This window comes from Heptranchias perlo, chromosome 11 (genome assembly GCF_035084215.1).
Source record: "Heptranchias perlo isolate sHepPer1 chromosome 11, sHepPer1.hap1, whole genome shotgun sequence".
Taxonomy (NCBI): Eukaryota; Metazoa; Chordata; class Chondrichthyes; order Hexanchiformes; family Hexanchidae; genus Heptranchias; species Heptranchias perlo.
Window position 1 is genome coordinate 3,666,551 of NC_090335.1, and position 14,875 is coordinate 3,681,425.

General features: G+C 45.5%; 1 long non-coding RNA gene across 1 annotated transcript in view; it reads left to right on the forward strand.

Annotated features, from left to right (window-relative positions):
- The window catches only part of LOC137327051 (uncharacterized), a 28,354-nt gene that overhangs the window by 10,859 nt on the left and 2,620 nt on the right, over window positions 1–14,875 (forward strand). The window contains exon 2 of the long non-coding RNA XR_010964342.1: window positions 4,397–4,541. This is a non-coding gene — a long non-coding RNA (uncharacterized lncRNA). The remainder of the gene's footprint in view (window positions 1–4,396; window positions 4,542–14,875) is intronic.

Consider the following 14,875-nt stretch of genomic DNA (forward strand, 5'->3'; position numbering starts at 1 on the left):
CAGCCTCGCCAGCGATGCCCACATCCCATGAACGAATTAAAAAAAAGCCAAAAAGCTAACTGAAACCTTTGAACCGATTTAAAGTTTTACACAGAAACTAAATAACTGCTAGTGTGCATGGTGATGTGACAAACCCAAAGCAGCTCCTATTACCTGACAGTGCTGGGAGTAACTAGGACTGGTGTCAGTCTGATATCGGCCCTCAGACTCGCACAGATTCTCTAACGTTCTCTCTACCTGGCACCACACCTGGCGTGGGGCAGTGCCGCGTCTTAACTGGGCTGGGCTGGGCTGGGCTTAACTGGGCTGCTGCTTGTCCTGCCCTTACGACTCCCACTTCGGTCACTCAGTGCATTATATTTCCAGTTAATTCCCATTGATATCCTCGCCACCGACTCCATCCCCCTTCCCTGCCACTGACTCAGTTTGAACCAGACTGTTTGGAACTTTGGCGTCTTATTTGACCCCAGGTTTCTGATCCAATCTCCTTTCCATCACAAAGATCGTCTGCTTCCACACCCAATTACATCATCCTCATTCGCCCCTACCACACCCCATCTGTTGCTGAAACCCTCATCCGTGCCTTTGTCCCTTCCAGACTCCACTATTCCAATGCTCTTCTGGCCGGCCTCCCACCCTCCACCCTCCATCAACTTTAGCTCATCCAAAACTCTGTCCTTATCCTATCTTGCTTCGGCCCACACATCCACCCCCCACCCCCCCACCCAGTTCTTGATGACCTACATTGCGGTCCCACAATGCTTCCAATTTAAAATTCTCATTTTGTGTTTAAATTCCTCCATGGCCTCACCCGTCTGTATCCCTCTAATCACATCCAGCCCTACAACCCTGCATCCCCCGCCCACTGAACTCTCCGTTCCTCTGTCTGGCCTCTTGTTATTCCCCTCCCCTCCCCACTTTGCCTCACCAATGGCGGCCGTGCCTTCAGCTGCCTAGGTCCTAAGCTCTGGAATTCCCTCCCTAAAGCCTTCTGCCTCTCTATCCCCCTCTTCTCTTTTAAGACCCCTCCTTAAAACCCATCCCTGTGACCAAGTTTTTGGTCACCCCCTCCAAATATTTCCTTATTTGTTTCGTTGTCCATTTTTTTCCCTATGCCTCTTTCTTTTCTATGTTATAGGTGCTATATAAATGCAAGTTGTTATTCTCTACACAGGTACATACTGCTTTACCTTACACCAGTTTTAGCACTCGTGAAAATCCACTGATTCTGAGTGTTAAACTCTATGGATGTAATGCTTCAAGCAACAACAACAACTTGCATTTATATAGCGCAGAGCTTAGGGCCCAGGCAGCTGAAGACATGGCCGCCAATGATGGAGCCATGGAAATCGGGAATGCGCAAGAGGCCAGAATTGGAGGAGCGCAGAGATCTCGGAGGGTTGTTGGGCTGGAGGATATTAGAAATACGGAGGGGTGATGCCATGGAGGGATTTGAAAACAAGAATAAGAATTTTAAAATCGAAGCTTTGCTGGACCGGGAGCCAATGTAGGTCAGCAAACACGGGGGGTGATGGGTGAACGGGACTTGGTGCAAGTTAGGATACAGGCAGCAGAGTTTTGGATGAGCTCAAGAGGGTGCAATGTGGAGGGCCGGCCAGGAAAACATTGGAATAGTCAAGTCTAGAGGTAACAAAGGCATAGATGAGGGTTTCAGCAGCAGATGAGCTGAGGCAGGGGCGGAGACAGGTGATGTTACAGAGGTGATGGAGAGAACATAGGGTCGCATGCTCAGCTCAGGGTCAAATAGGACACCAAGGTCGCGAACGGTCTGGTTCAGCCTCAGACAGTGGCCAAGCAGAGGGATGGAGTCGGCGGCTAGGGAATGGAGTTTGTGGCAGGGACAGAAGACAATGGCTTCGGTCTTCCCAATATTTAACTGGAGGAAATTTTTGCTCATAGTTGTCGGACAAGCAGCGTAACAAATGAGAGACGGTGGAGAGGTCGAGATAGGTGGTGGTGAGGTAGAGCTTGGTGTCGTCAGTGTACATTTGGAACCTGACATTGTGTTTTCGGATGATGTCACCGAGGGGCAGCTTGTAGATAAGAAATAGAATGGGGCCAAGGATAGATCCTTGGGGGACTCCAGAGGTAATGGTGCGGGAGTGGGAAGGGAAGCCATTGCAGGTGATTCTCTGGCTACAACTGGATAGATAGGAATGGAACCAGGTGAGCGCAGTCAAACCCAGCTGGACGATGGAGGAGAGGCGTTGGAGGAGGATGGTGTGGTCAACTGTATCAAAGGATGCAGACAGGTGGAGAACGATGAGGAGGGATAGTTTACCACTGTCACGTTCACATAGGATCTCATTTGAGACTTTGATAAGGGCCGTTACAGTGGTGATGGAAACCTAATTGGAGGGGTTCAAACATGGAGTTGCGGGAAAGATGGGCACGGATTTGGGAGGTGACAACACGTTCAAGGACTTTGGAAAGGAAAGGGAGGTTGGAGATGGGGCGGTACTTTGCAAGGACAGAGGGGTCAAGGGTGGGTTTTTTGAGGAGGGGTGTGATGACGGCAGATTTGAAGGGGAGGGGGACAGTACCTGAGGATAGGGAACCGTTAACAATATCAGCTAACGTGGGGGCCAGGAAGGGAAGTTGGGTGGTCAGCAGTTTGGTGGGAATAGAGTGAGCAGAAAGTGGGCTTGATGAGGGCAGGATGAGCTCGGAGAGGGCATATGGGGAGATAGGAGAGCTGTGTGCATCAGTCCTATAATTAAAGTATTGTTCATAGGAACATAGGAACAGGAGTAGGCCATTCAGCCCCTCGTGCCTGCTCTGCCATTTGATAAGATCATGGCTGATCTGTGATCTAACTCCATATACCTGCCTTTGGCCCATGTCCCTTAATACCTTTGGTTGCCAAAAAGCTATCTATCTCAGATTTAAATTTAGCAATTGAGCTAGTATCAATTGCCGTTTGCGGAAGAGAGTTCCAAACTTCTACCACCCTTTGTGTGTAGAAATGTTTTCTAATCTTGCTCCTGAAAGGTCTGGCTCTAATTTTTAGACTGTGCCCCCTACTCCTAGAATCCCCAACCAGCGGAAATAGTTTCTCTCTATCCACCCTATCCGTTCCCCTTAATATCTTATAAACTTCGATCAGATCACCCCTTAACCTACTAAACTCCAGAGAATACAACCCCAATTTGTGTAATCTCTCCTCGTAACTTAACCCTTGAAGTCCGGATATCATCCTAGTAAACCTACGCTGCACTCCCTCCAAGGCCAATATGTCCTTCCGAAGGTGCGGTGCCCAGAACTGCTCACAGTACTCCAGGTGCGGTCTAACCAGGGTTTTGTATAACTGCAGCATAACTTCTGCCCCCTTGTACTCTGGCATCGATATCGATTAGTTATTCCACCAGTGAGAATGTCATGTTTGACTTAGATGGCTGAACTGATGCATTAACATTTACCTGAGGAAGGAGGAAGCCTCCGAAAGCTTGTGAATTTAAAATAAAATTGCTGGACTATAACTTGGTGTTGTAAAATTGTTTACAAGCATTAACATTCGACCACGATTGCTCGAGGCTGTCAGCTGAACAAAATCTGATAGGTGTTAAAACATTGAATACCTTTGAAAAATAGCAGAGCCACTTAAATCCTCACTGCTTCCAGGCTTTCTACATATTTTCTGAGCAACAAAAACAATTTTCGTAATGTGATACGAGGTATAATTGTTCAGCAAGTCATTGATTGATGACTGTGAGAGGCACATATCGATTAAAGTCTGGCCATTCAGCTTAGTAGGTATTGATGGATTTCAGAATGAGCTCCTTTGTTCTGTGGAGATACATTAAAACTGCAATCTCCTTCCCCCCTCCCCCCGGAACAGCACAGTGCTCCCAAATTACTTCTCATACAGTTAAAGGAGCCTACCTGTTAGTTTTCTTCCCGGCGATATTTTAAAATTCTCATCCTTGTTTTCAAATCCCTCCATGGTCTCATCCCTCCCTACCTCTGTAACCTCCTCCAGCCCTACGACCCTCCGAGATCTCTGCGCTCCTCCAAATCTTGCCTCTTGCTCACCCCGATCTTAATTGCTCCACCTTTGGCGGCCGTGCCTTCAGCTGCCTAGGCCCCAAGCTCTGGAATTCCCTCCCTAAACCTCTTTGCCTCTCAACCTTTAAGATGCTCCTTAAAACCTATCTCTTTGATCAAGTTTTTGGTCACCAGTCCTAATATCTCCTTATGTAGCTTAGCGTCAAATTTTGTCTGATTTTGCTCTAATGAAGCGCCTTGGGACATTTTACGACATTAAAGGCGCTGTATGAATGCAAGTTGTTGTTGATAAATAAAATTTCAGGAGCTGGTTTGGTATGCTCGTTCTGTTTCCTTCCCCCACCCCCACTGCTTTCCTTTTATTTTGTAGCATTCTGATTAGAACGGTCAACACAAATGAATGATGGGGGTCAGCTGAATGCGAGTGCAAGCTGCACTCCCGAAACAGACCACTCCCCCACTGCAAACAGACAAGTCTTCATCACAGAGAGTGTTTCAAAGACATTTTATAACAGGTTTGTTTATCCTGGTCCAGTAATATTTCCAACGCATTTATTTAGTGATCAGAACGAGAGCTGGATAAAGAATTCTTGGGGCCCTGGACAATTCCTCCCCCCCCCCCCAATCCATTAAAACATGAACATGTAGTAAAATGCATGACGAAATAGGCTCGTAGAATTAACTTGCATTAATAATAAAGCAAATCGTTCTGCATAACGTTGAGTTTTACCAGGTGCCCCATATTTGCACAGGACCCCTGATGGGTGCCCCATATTTGCACAGGACCCCTGATGGGGGCCCCATATTTGGCTGTGGCCCTTAGGCAACATTTATTATGCTAATCGAGGTGTTCAAAATGATAAAGGGATTTGATAGGGCAGATACAGAGAAACTATTTCCTATAGTGGGGGAATCCAGAACAAGGGGGCATAATCTTAAAATTAGAGCTAGGCCGATCAAGAGTGGAATCAGGAATCACTTTTTCAAACAAAGGGTAGTGGAAATCTGGAACTCTCTCCCCAAAAGACTGGATGCTGGGGGACAATTGAAATTTTCAAGACTGAGATCGATAGATTTTTGTTGGCTAAGGGTATAGAGGAGATGGAGCAAAGACGGGTAAATGGAGTTAAGATACAGACCAGCCATGATCTAATTAAATGGCAGGACAGTCTCGAGGGGCTGAATGGCCGCCTCCTGTTCTTACGTTCCTAGAGCAGCTCAATCGCCCATTATCGAACCCTCCCGATTCTCACTACCATTGAAATCAGTGAATGGGTTCTATCACAGGCAGGTGATCCACCCAATTGTGAAGGGGAGAATTATCCCAAGCGGTACTACCTCTGAGGTTGTCCTCAGTAAGCCCAATCTATTGGGCAAGCTGTCTGGCCTTTACTACAAGCAAAACCATCGCCTCCAAGTTCCCCTCCAAGTCATGCAGCATTCTGACTTGGAGATACGTCACCGTTCCTTCATCGTCGCTGGATCAAAATCCTGTAACTCCCTTCCTAACAGCACTGTGGGAGAACCTTCACCACACGGACTGCAGCGGTTCAAGAAGGCGGCTCACCACCACCTTCTCAAGGACAATTTGGGATGGGCAATAAATGCTGGCCTTGCCAGCGACATTCATATACTGAGAATGAATAAAAGATAACTGCTGAGAGGTTTGTTCCTCTTTCTTATTGAGGTAAATCATCTTATCACTACTTCATCTGGCTGTAGTAATTCTATTATATTCACTTGCTTCAGCTTAGCATTAACAGTGCATTCATGGGGGGAGTTTTGCCTCATCATTCAGCCTCATTGACAGTGTACGGTGCATGTTTATTTTCCCCCAGGTACGAATGTTAGCGTCGGCTAATTGTTGAAATTCCCATGTGCTTTCACTTTGCCATTTCCCCATAATCTCTGGGGTTTACTGGCACTGTCAAAGCAAACTGTAATTGGATTGGATTTGTCAGGTCACATGCACGCTGCAGCTCATTCGCTGCCATTGATGAGGTTTGTAGCGGGATCCATGAAAAATTAATGTGGCTCAGCCCCTCGGCTTGGCTTTGCTTGATGCATCAGTAAGATAGGGAATAGTCAAAAAACTGCTTCAGTGCATTGAAGTTTTGCATTATCATTGTGTTCAAATCCCTCTATGACCTCACCCCTCCCTATCTCTGTTACCTCAAACCCTACAACCCTCCGAGATCTCTGCGCTCCTCCAATTCTGCCCTCTTGTGCGGCCTCGATTTTCATCGCCCCACCATTGGCAGCCATGCCTTCAGCCGTCTAGGCCCTAAGCTCTGGACTTCCCTCCCTAACCTGTCTGCCTCTCTACCTCTCTTTCCTTCTTTAAGACATAGACATAGAGAAAATGTTTCCACTTGCGGGGGAGTCCAAAACTAGACATCATCAATATAAGATAGTCACTAATAAGTCCAATGGAGAATTCAGGAGAAACCCAAAGATTGCTAAGAATGTGGAACACATTTATTCTTTACACCCCTAGCAAGAAACGGTGTAAGGATAAAACCAACAACTACAGGCCCAGTCAGTTTAATCTCGGTGGTGGGGAAATTTTAGAAACGATAATCTGGGACAGAATTAACAGTCACTTGGACGAGTGTGGATTGATTAGGGAAAGCCAGCAGGGATTTGTTAAAGGCAAATCGTATTTAACCAACTTGATTGAGTTTTTTGATGAGGTAACAGAGAGGGTCGACGGGAGCGATGCAGTTGATGTGGTGTATATGGACTTTCAAAAGGCGTTTGATAAAGTGCTGCATAATAGGCTTGTCATCAAGATTGAAGCCCATGGAATAAACGGGGCAATAGCAGCATGGGTACAGAATTGGCTAAGTAACAGGAAACAGAGAGTAGTGCTGAATGGTTGTTTTTCGGACTGGAGGGAGGTGTACAGTGGTGTTCCCCAAGGCTCAGTACTAGGACCACTGCTTTTCTTGATATATATTAATGACTTGGACTTGGGTGTACAGGGCACAATTTCAAAATTTGCAGATGACACAAAACTTGGAAGTGTAGTGAACAGTGAGGAGGATAGTGATAGACTTCAAGAGGATATGGACAGGCTGGTGGCATGGGCGGACACATGGCAGATGAAATTTAACGCAGAAAAATGTGAGGTGATACATTTCGGTAGGAAGAATGAGGAGAGGAAATATAAACTAAAGGGCACAATTCAAAAAGGGGTACAGGAACAGAGAGATCTGGGGGTATATGTACATAAATCGTTGAAGGTGGCAGAGCAGGTTGAGAAAGTGGTTAAAAAAGCATACGGGATCCTGGGCTTTATAAATAGAGGCATAGAGTACAAAAGCAAGGAAGTCATGATGAACCTTTATAAAATACTGGTTCGGCCACAACTGCAGCATTGTGTCCAGTTCTGGGCAACGGACTTTAGGAAAGATGTGAAGGCCTAAGATAGGGTGCAGGAGAGATTTACTAGAATAATTCCAGGGATGAGGGACTTTAATTATGTGGATAGACTGGAGAAGCTGGGGTTGTTCTCCTTGGAACAGAGAAGATTGAGAGGAGATTTGATAGAGGTATTCAAAATCATGAAGGGTCCAGACAGAGTAGATAGAGAGAAACTGTTCCCATTGGCGGAAAGGTCAAGGACCAGAGGACATAGATTTAAGGTGATTGGCAAAAGAAACAAAGGTGACATGAGGAAAAACTTTTTTGACACAGCAAGTGTTTACACATCTGGAATGCACTGCCCGAGGGGGTGTTTGAGGCAGATTCAATCATGGCCTTCAAAAAAGAACTAGATAAATACTTGAAAGGAAAAAATTTGCAGGGCTATGGGGATAGGGCGGGGGAGTGGAACGAACTGGATTGTTCTTGCATAGAGCCGGCACGGACTCAATGGGCCGAATGGCCTCCTTCCATGCTGTAACCTTTCTATGATTCTACACTACCACAAGGAGTAGTTGAGGCAAATGGTATACGTGCATTTAAGGGGGAGCTAGACAAACACACAAAGGAGAAAGGAATAGAAGGATATGCTGATAGGGGTTGATGAAGTAGGGAGGGAAGAGGCTCGTGTGGAGAATAAATGCTGGCATAGACCAGTTGGGCCGAATGGCCTGTTTTTGTGCTGTAGAGGCGATGTAAGGCTCTTTAAAACCTACCTCTTTGTATCTCCTAATGTGGCTCAGTGTCAAATTTTGATGGATAACGCTCCTGTGAAGCACCTTGAGATGTTTTCCTCTGCTGAAGGCACTAAATAAATGCAAGTTGTTGTTGATATATATTACACTTAAATCCAATATTAGAACATAGGAACATAAGAACATAAGAAATTGGAGCAGGAGTAGGCCAATCGGCCCCTCGAGCCTGCTCCGCCATTCAATAAGATCATGGCTGATCTGATCCCAACCACAAATCTAAAGAACACAAGAAGTCGGAGCAGGACCCGGCCACATAGCCCCTGGGCCCTCTCCGCCACCCACAGGGCATTGACCGATCCGAACTCAGCTTCATGTCCAATTTCCTGCCCGCTCCCCATAACCCCTAATTCCCTTTACTTCTAGGAAACTGTCTATTTCTGTTTTAAATTTATCTAATGATGTAGCTTCCACAGCTTCCTGGGGCAGCAAATTCCACAGACCGACCACCCTCTGAGTGAAGAAGTTTCTCCTCATCTCAGTTTTGAAAGAGCAGCCCCTTATTCTAAGATTATGCCCCCTAGTTCTAGTTTCACCCATCTTTGGGAACATCCTTACTGCATCCACCCGATCAAGACCCTTCACAATCTTATATGTTTCAATAAGATCGCCTCTCATTCTTCTGAACTCCAATGAGTAGAGTCCCAATCTACTCAACCTCTCCTCATATGTCCGCCCCCTCATCCCCGGGATTAACCGAGTGAACCTTCTTTGTACTGCCTCGAGAGCAAGTATGTCTTTTCTTAAGTATGGAGGCCAAAACTGTATGCAGTATTCCAGGTGCGGTCTCACCAATACCTTATATAACTGCAGCAATACCTCCTTGTTTTTATATTCTATCCCCCTAGCAATAAAAGCCAACATTCCGTTGGCTTTCTTGATCACCTGCTGCACCTGCATACCAACTTTTTGATTTTCTTGCACTAGGACCCCCAGATCCCTTTGTACTGCAGTACTTTCCAGTCTCTCGCCATTAAGAAAATAACTTGCTCTCTGATTTTTCCTGCCAAAGTGCATAACCTCACATTTTCCAATATTATATTGCATCTGCCAAATCTCCGCCCACTCACCCAGCCTGTCTATATCCCCTTGCAGGTTTTTTATGTCCTCCTCACTCTCTACTTTCCCTCCCATCTTTGTATCATCTGCAAATTTTGATATGTTGCACTCGGTCCCCTCCTCCAAATCGTTAATATAGATTGTAAAGAGTTGGGGACCCAGCACCGACCCCTGTGGAACACCACTGGTTACTGGTTGCCAGTCCGAAAATGAACCATTTATCCCAACTCTCTGCCTCCTGTTCGATAACCAATCCTCCACCCATGCCAGAATATTACCCCCAATCCCGTGATTTTTTATCTTAAGTAATAATCTTTTATGTGGCACCTTGTCGAATGCCTTCTGGAAGTCTAAATACACTATGTCCACTGGTTCCCCTTTATCCACCCTATACGTTATATCCTCGAAGAACTCAAGCAAATTTGTCAGACATGACTTCCCCTTCATAAAGCCATGCTGACTTTGTCCTATTAAATTATGCTTATCTAAATGTTCCGTTACTGTCTCCTTAATAATAGACTCCAAAATTTTACCCACCACAGATGTTAAGCTAACTGGCCTATAATTTCCAGCCTTCTGCCTACTACCCTTTTTAAATAACGGTGTTACATTAGCAGTTTTCCAATCTGCCGGGACCTCTCCTGAGTCCAGGGAATTTTGGAAAACTATCACCAAAGCATCCACAATCCCTACTGCCACTTCCCTCAAGACCCTAGGATGTAAGCCATCAGGTCCAGGGGATTTATCCGCCTTGAGTCCCATTATTTTACTGAGTACCATCTCTTGAGTGATTTTAATCGTATTTAGCTCCTCCCCCCCGAGAGTCCCCTGTTTGTCCAGTGTTGGGATATTCTTAGTGTCCTCTACTGTAAAGACTGAAACAAAATATTTGTTCAGCATTTTTGCCATCTCCATGTTTCCCACCATTAATTTCCCAGTCTCATCCTCTAAGGGACCTATGTTTGCCTTAGCCACCCTTTTTCTTTTTATATAACTATAGAAACTCTTGCTATCTGTTTTTATATTTTTTGCTAATTTCTTTTCATAATCTAACTTCCCTTTCTTAATCAATCCTTTAGTTACTTTTTGCTGTCTTTTGAAGAATTCCCAATCTTCTATCCTCCCACTAAGTTTGGCTACCTTATATGTCCTTGTTTTTAGTCGGATACTATCCTTGATTTCTTTACTTAGCCACGGGTGGCTGTCATTTCTTTTACACCCTTTTTTCCTCAGTGGAATATATTTATTTTGAAAGTTGTAAAATAACTCCCTAAATGAACACCACTGCTCATGTACCGTCTTACCCTTTAATCTATTTTCCCAGTCCACTTTAATCAATTCCGCTCTCATACCATCATAGTCTCCTTTATTCAAGCTCAGTACGCTTGTTTGAGAATCAACCTTCTCACCCTCTAATTGGATATGGAATTCAACCATGTTGTGGTCGCTCGTTCCAAGGGGATCCTTAACTAGGACATTATTAATTAATCCTGACTCATTACACAGGACCAGGTCCAAGGTTGCCTGCCCCCTTGTAGGATCAGTTACATACTGCTCAAGAAATCCATCCCTGATGCACTCAATGAACTCGTCCTCAAGGCTGCTCTGCCCAATTTGATTTGTCCAGTTAATATGATAATTAAAATCCCCCATAATTATGGCTGTTCCCTTATTACATGCCCCGACTATCTCCTGATTAATACTTCTTCCAGCAGAGTTGCAACTATTAGGAGGCCTATATACTACGCCCACTAATGTTTTTTTCCCTTATTATTCCTTATCTCCACCCAAACTGTTTCATTATCTTGATGCTTTGTCCCAATATCATTTCTCTGTATTACAGTGATTCCTTCCTTTATTAACATAGCCACCCCACCTCCCCTTCCTTCCTGCCTGTCCTTCCTGATTGTTAAATACCCTGGCATATTTAATTCCCAGTCGTTGTCACCCTGCAGCCATGTTTCTGTAATGGCCACAAGATCATACCCATACGTAGTTATTTGTGCCGTTAACTCGTCCATTTTATTACGAATGCTACGTGCATTCAGATAAAGAACTTTCAAATCTGTTTTGTGACGCTTAGTTCCTGCTTTTTCCTTTTTTAACACTTTACCTATTACTCCATACCTTCTGTCCCTTCCTGTTACGCTTTCCTCTCTCTCCCTGCTCAGGTTCCCAACCCCCTGCCACTTTAGTTTAAACCCTCCCCAACAGCACTAGCAAACACTCCTCCTAGGACAGCGGTCCCGGCCCTGCCCAGGTGCAGACCATCCGGTTTGTACTGGTCCCACCTCCCCCAGAACCGTTTCCAGTGTCCCAGGAATTTGAATCCCTCCCCCTTGCACCATTCCTCTAGCCACGTATTCATTTGAAATATCCTCCTATTTCTACTCTGACTAGCACGTGGCACTGGCAGCAATCCTGAGATTACTACCTTTGAGGTCCTATTTTTTAATTTACCTCCTAACTCCCTATATTCTGCTTTTAGGACCTCATCCCCTTTTTTACCTATATCGTTGGTGCCTATGTGCACCACGACAGCTGGCTGTTCGCCCTCCCCCTCCAAAATGTTCTGTAGCCGCTCCGAGACATCCTTGATCCTTGCACCAGGGAGGCAACACACCATCCTGGAGTCTCGGTTGCGGCCGCAGAAACGCCTGTCTATTCCCCTTACAATTGAGTCCCCTATCACTATAGCTCTGCCACTCTTTTTCCTCCCAGCCTGTGCAGCAGAGCTACCCGTGGTGCCAGGAAGTTGGCTGCTGCTGCCTTCCCCTGATAAGTCATCCCCCCCAACAGCATCCAAAGTGGCATATCTGTTTGAGAGGGGGATGGCCACAGGGGACCCCTGCACTACCTGCCTGCATCTCTTACTCTTCCTGGTGGTCACCCATTCACTTCCTGCCTGTATACCCTTTACCTGCGGTGTGACCAACTCGCTAAACGTGCTATCCACGAGTTTCTCTGCATCGCGAATGCTCCACAGTGAGTCCACCCGCAGCTCCAGCTCCGAGATATGATCGGTCAGTAGCTGCAGGTGGACACACTTCCCGCACACATGGTCGGCAGGGACACTGGTAGTGTCCATGACTTCCCACATCTTGCAGGAGGAGCATATCACGGGTGCGAGGTCTGCTGCCATGACTTGCCTCAGCTTAGTTACCCCTTAGTCACTGGCAGCCTTCCAAATTTTGATATATTTTGATTTTCAATATATTGAAGTTCAACATAAGGAGAGAGTCTACATAGCATTATGTGTATTTAATTTTTGAGCACTCTCACACACAATCACCTCTACTGGTTTTGGTAATTACTTACATGGTCCCTTTAGAGCCACAGTACTTGGAATTACTCACTCTCCCCACTTCTCATGAACGTGATGGAGGGTAGAGGAAGCTACCACCCGCGCTGATCCCAGCAAAAGTGGGGTTGTGTTGGCCCATCTATGCCCATAGCTTTGGGGACAGACAATGCAGAACTTTGCTCTCGTTGGACCAGGCGACAGGGAGAGGAGAATCTTACCCACAAAGCTTGGCCAGCATCACACTTGGCAGAGGATGGCAGAACATAACGCAGGAGGAAGAACATAACAGGGGAAGCTGTGGTGGTGACAGAAAAGTAGACTGACTATTAATCTATTTGCATCTTTCGGGAATACTGCAAATCCACAGTTAGACTAAAAACAAGTATGTTATGATGCAAGTAATAGGGAAAAAGAGGTTTTGGAATGTTATTTGCATCTTAAGCAAATTTTGTAGATTGGTAGGTAAATATTATACCTATTAGGCTTGTATCTTTCAATATGAGTAAGATGTTCCATATTTACATTTCGTGTCAGTCATGTGATATATTGCTTCAATACATTTACTGTATTACAGCAATGAAACAAAGAAAGAGAGAGCATTTATATAGAGCCTTTCACAACCTCAGGAGATCCCAAAGCGCTTTACAGCCCATGCAGTACTTTTGAAGTGTAGTCACTGTTGTAATGTAAGAAACGCAGGGGCCAATTTGCACACAGCTAGGTCTCACAAACAGCAATGTGATAAGGACCAGATAATCTGTTTTAGTGATATTGGTTGAGGGATAAATATTGGCCAGGACAACTCCCCTGCTCTTCTTTGAACTAGTGCCATGGGATTATCTACATCCACCTGAGAGGGCAGATGGGGCCTAGTTGCCCCGAGAAGGTGGTGATGGGCCTTCTCCATGACCTGTTTTAGTCCTTGTGATGATGGTGCTCCCACAATGGTGTTAGATGGGAGATTGACCTCGCGATGATGAAATAACGGCGATATATGTCCAAGTGTGTGACTTTCAAGTGATGGTGTTCCCATGACATTGCTGCTTTTGTCCTTCTCAGTGGTCACAGGGGAAGGAGGTGCTATTGAAGTAACCTTGGTGAGTTGCTGTAATCTGTGGATCGTATGTACTGCAGTTATGTTATATTGGTGATAGAGGGGGCAGATATTGAGTCTGCCGCCAGGGGTGCCGATGAAGTCCTGGAATGTGTCGAGTTTCAATTGTTGTGGCTGCACCATCCAGGCAAGTGGTGAGTATTCCACCACTGTCATGACTTCATAGATGTTGGAGTGGCTCAGAGAGGTCAGGAGGTGAGCCACTGGTCACAGAGTAGCCAGCCTCTGCCCCGTTCTTTTACGGCTTGTCCAGTTAAGTTCTGGTCAACGGCAGCTCCCAGGATGTTGATAATGATGTGGTGACAGGGCAATTGTGATGCCATTGAACATCAGTGGGAGATGGCTGGGCTTTCTCTTATTCGAGATGGTCATCACGTTATGTAGTGCAAATGTTACCAGCCCAAGCCCAGATGTTACCTAGGTGCTGCTGCAGGCTGGCACGGGCTCCTTCATTATCAGAGGAGTTGTGAACACTGGAATCGTCAAGTGATTGTAGATGTCTCTGTTGTCACAAGGTTGTAGCTTCTTACAGTTGATGGATTGATACTGGTGGACTTTATGTTTGTGCTGCAGGACTTTGAACACACCACACAGCAGGTGATCGCATTTGTCTCTGCCACTATTAGTAAATGTGAATGTGCTTGGTGCTGACCCTCTGATTGTTGCAGCATAGTGTCTGTGCCAGTCACCAAGTATTGATCCGAATATGGTGTACACAGATTACATTCAGAGTGTATTTATACAGATACTTTTGCATTCATGCAAAGTGGTTTTGGCTGTGCATGAACACCAATTCTGAAGTATAACTCAGTAGACTACAGAGTGCACTATAGACCTAAGGCGTGAAACCCTCTTCAGGAGGCTGTTGTATATTGAGCCTGGTGATATGGGAGATCTAAATTAAGTTGAAATTGGCAGGTAAATGGTGCAGAGCAGCCACAGTCTAATTGAACAGCAAAACCAGCTCAAGGGGCTGAATGGCCGACTCCTGTTCCTATGTTCCATGAGATAGGTATTTAAAATAGTTCTATCAAACAGAATGGAAAATACATTGTTTTATCTTTAATGTTTCCCGTCACTCTCCAATTTCCCTCCCTCCTCTCCTGAAGGCACTGAATTACGATCAGGTTCACTTCCACTCATGCAGTTCCCTCCTGTACCTGACCCAAGTGATCATTATGTGTAAGCACAGAC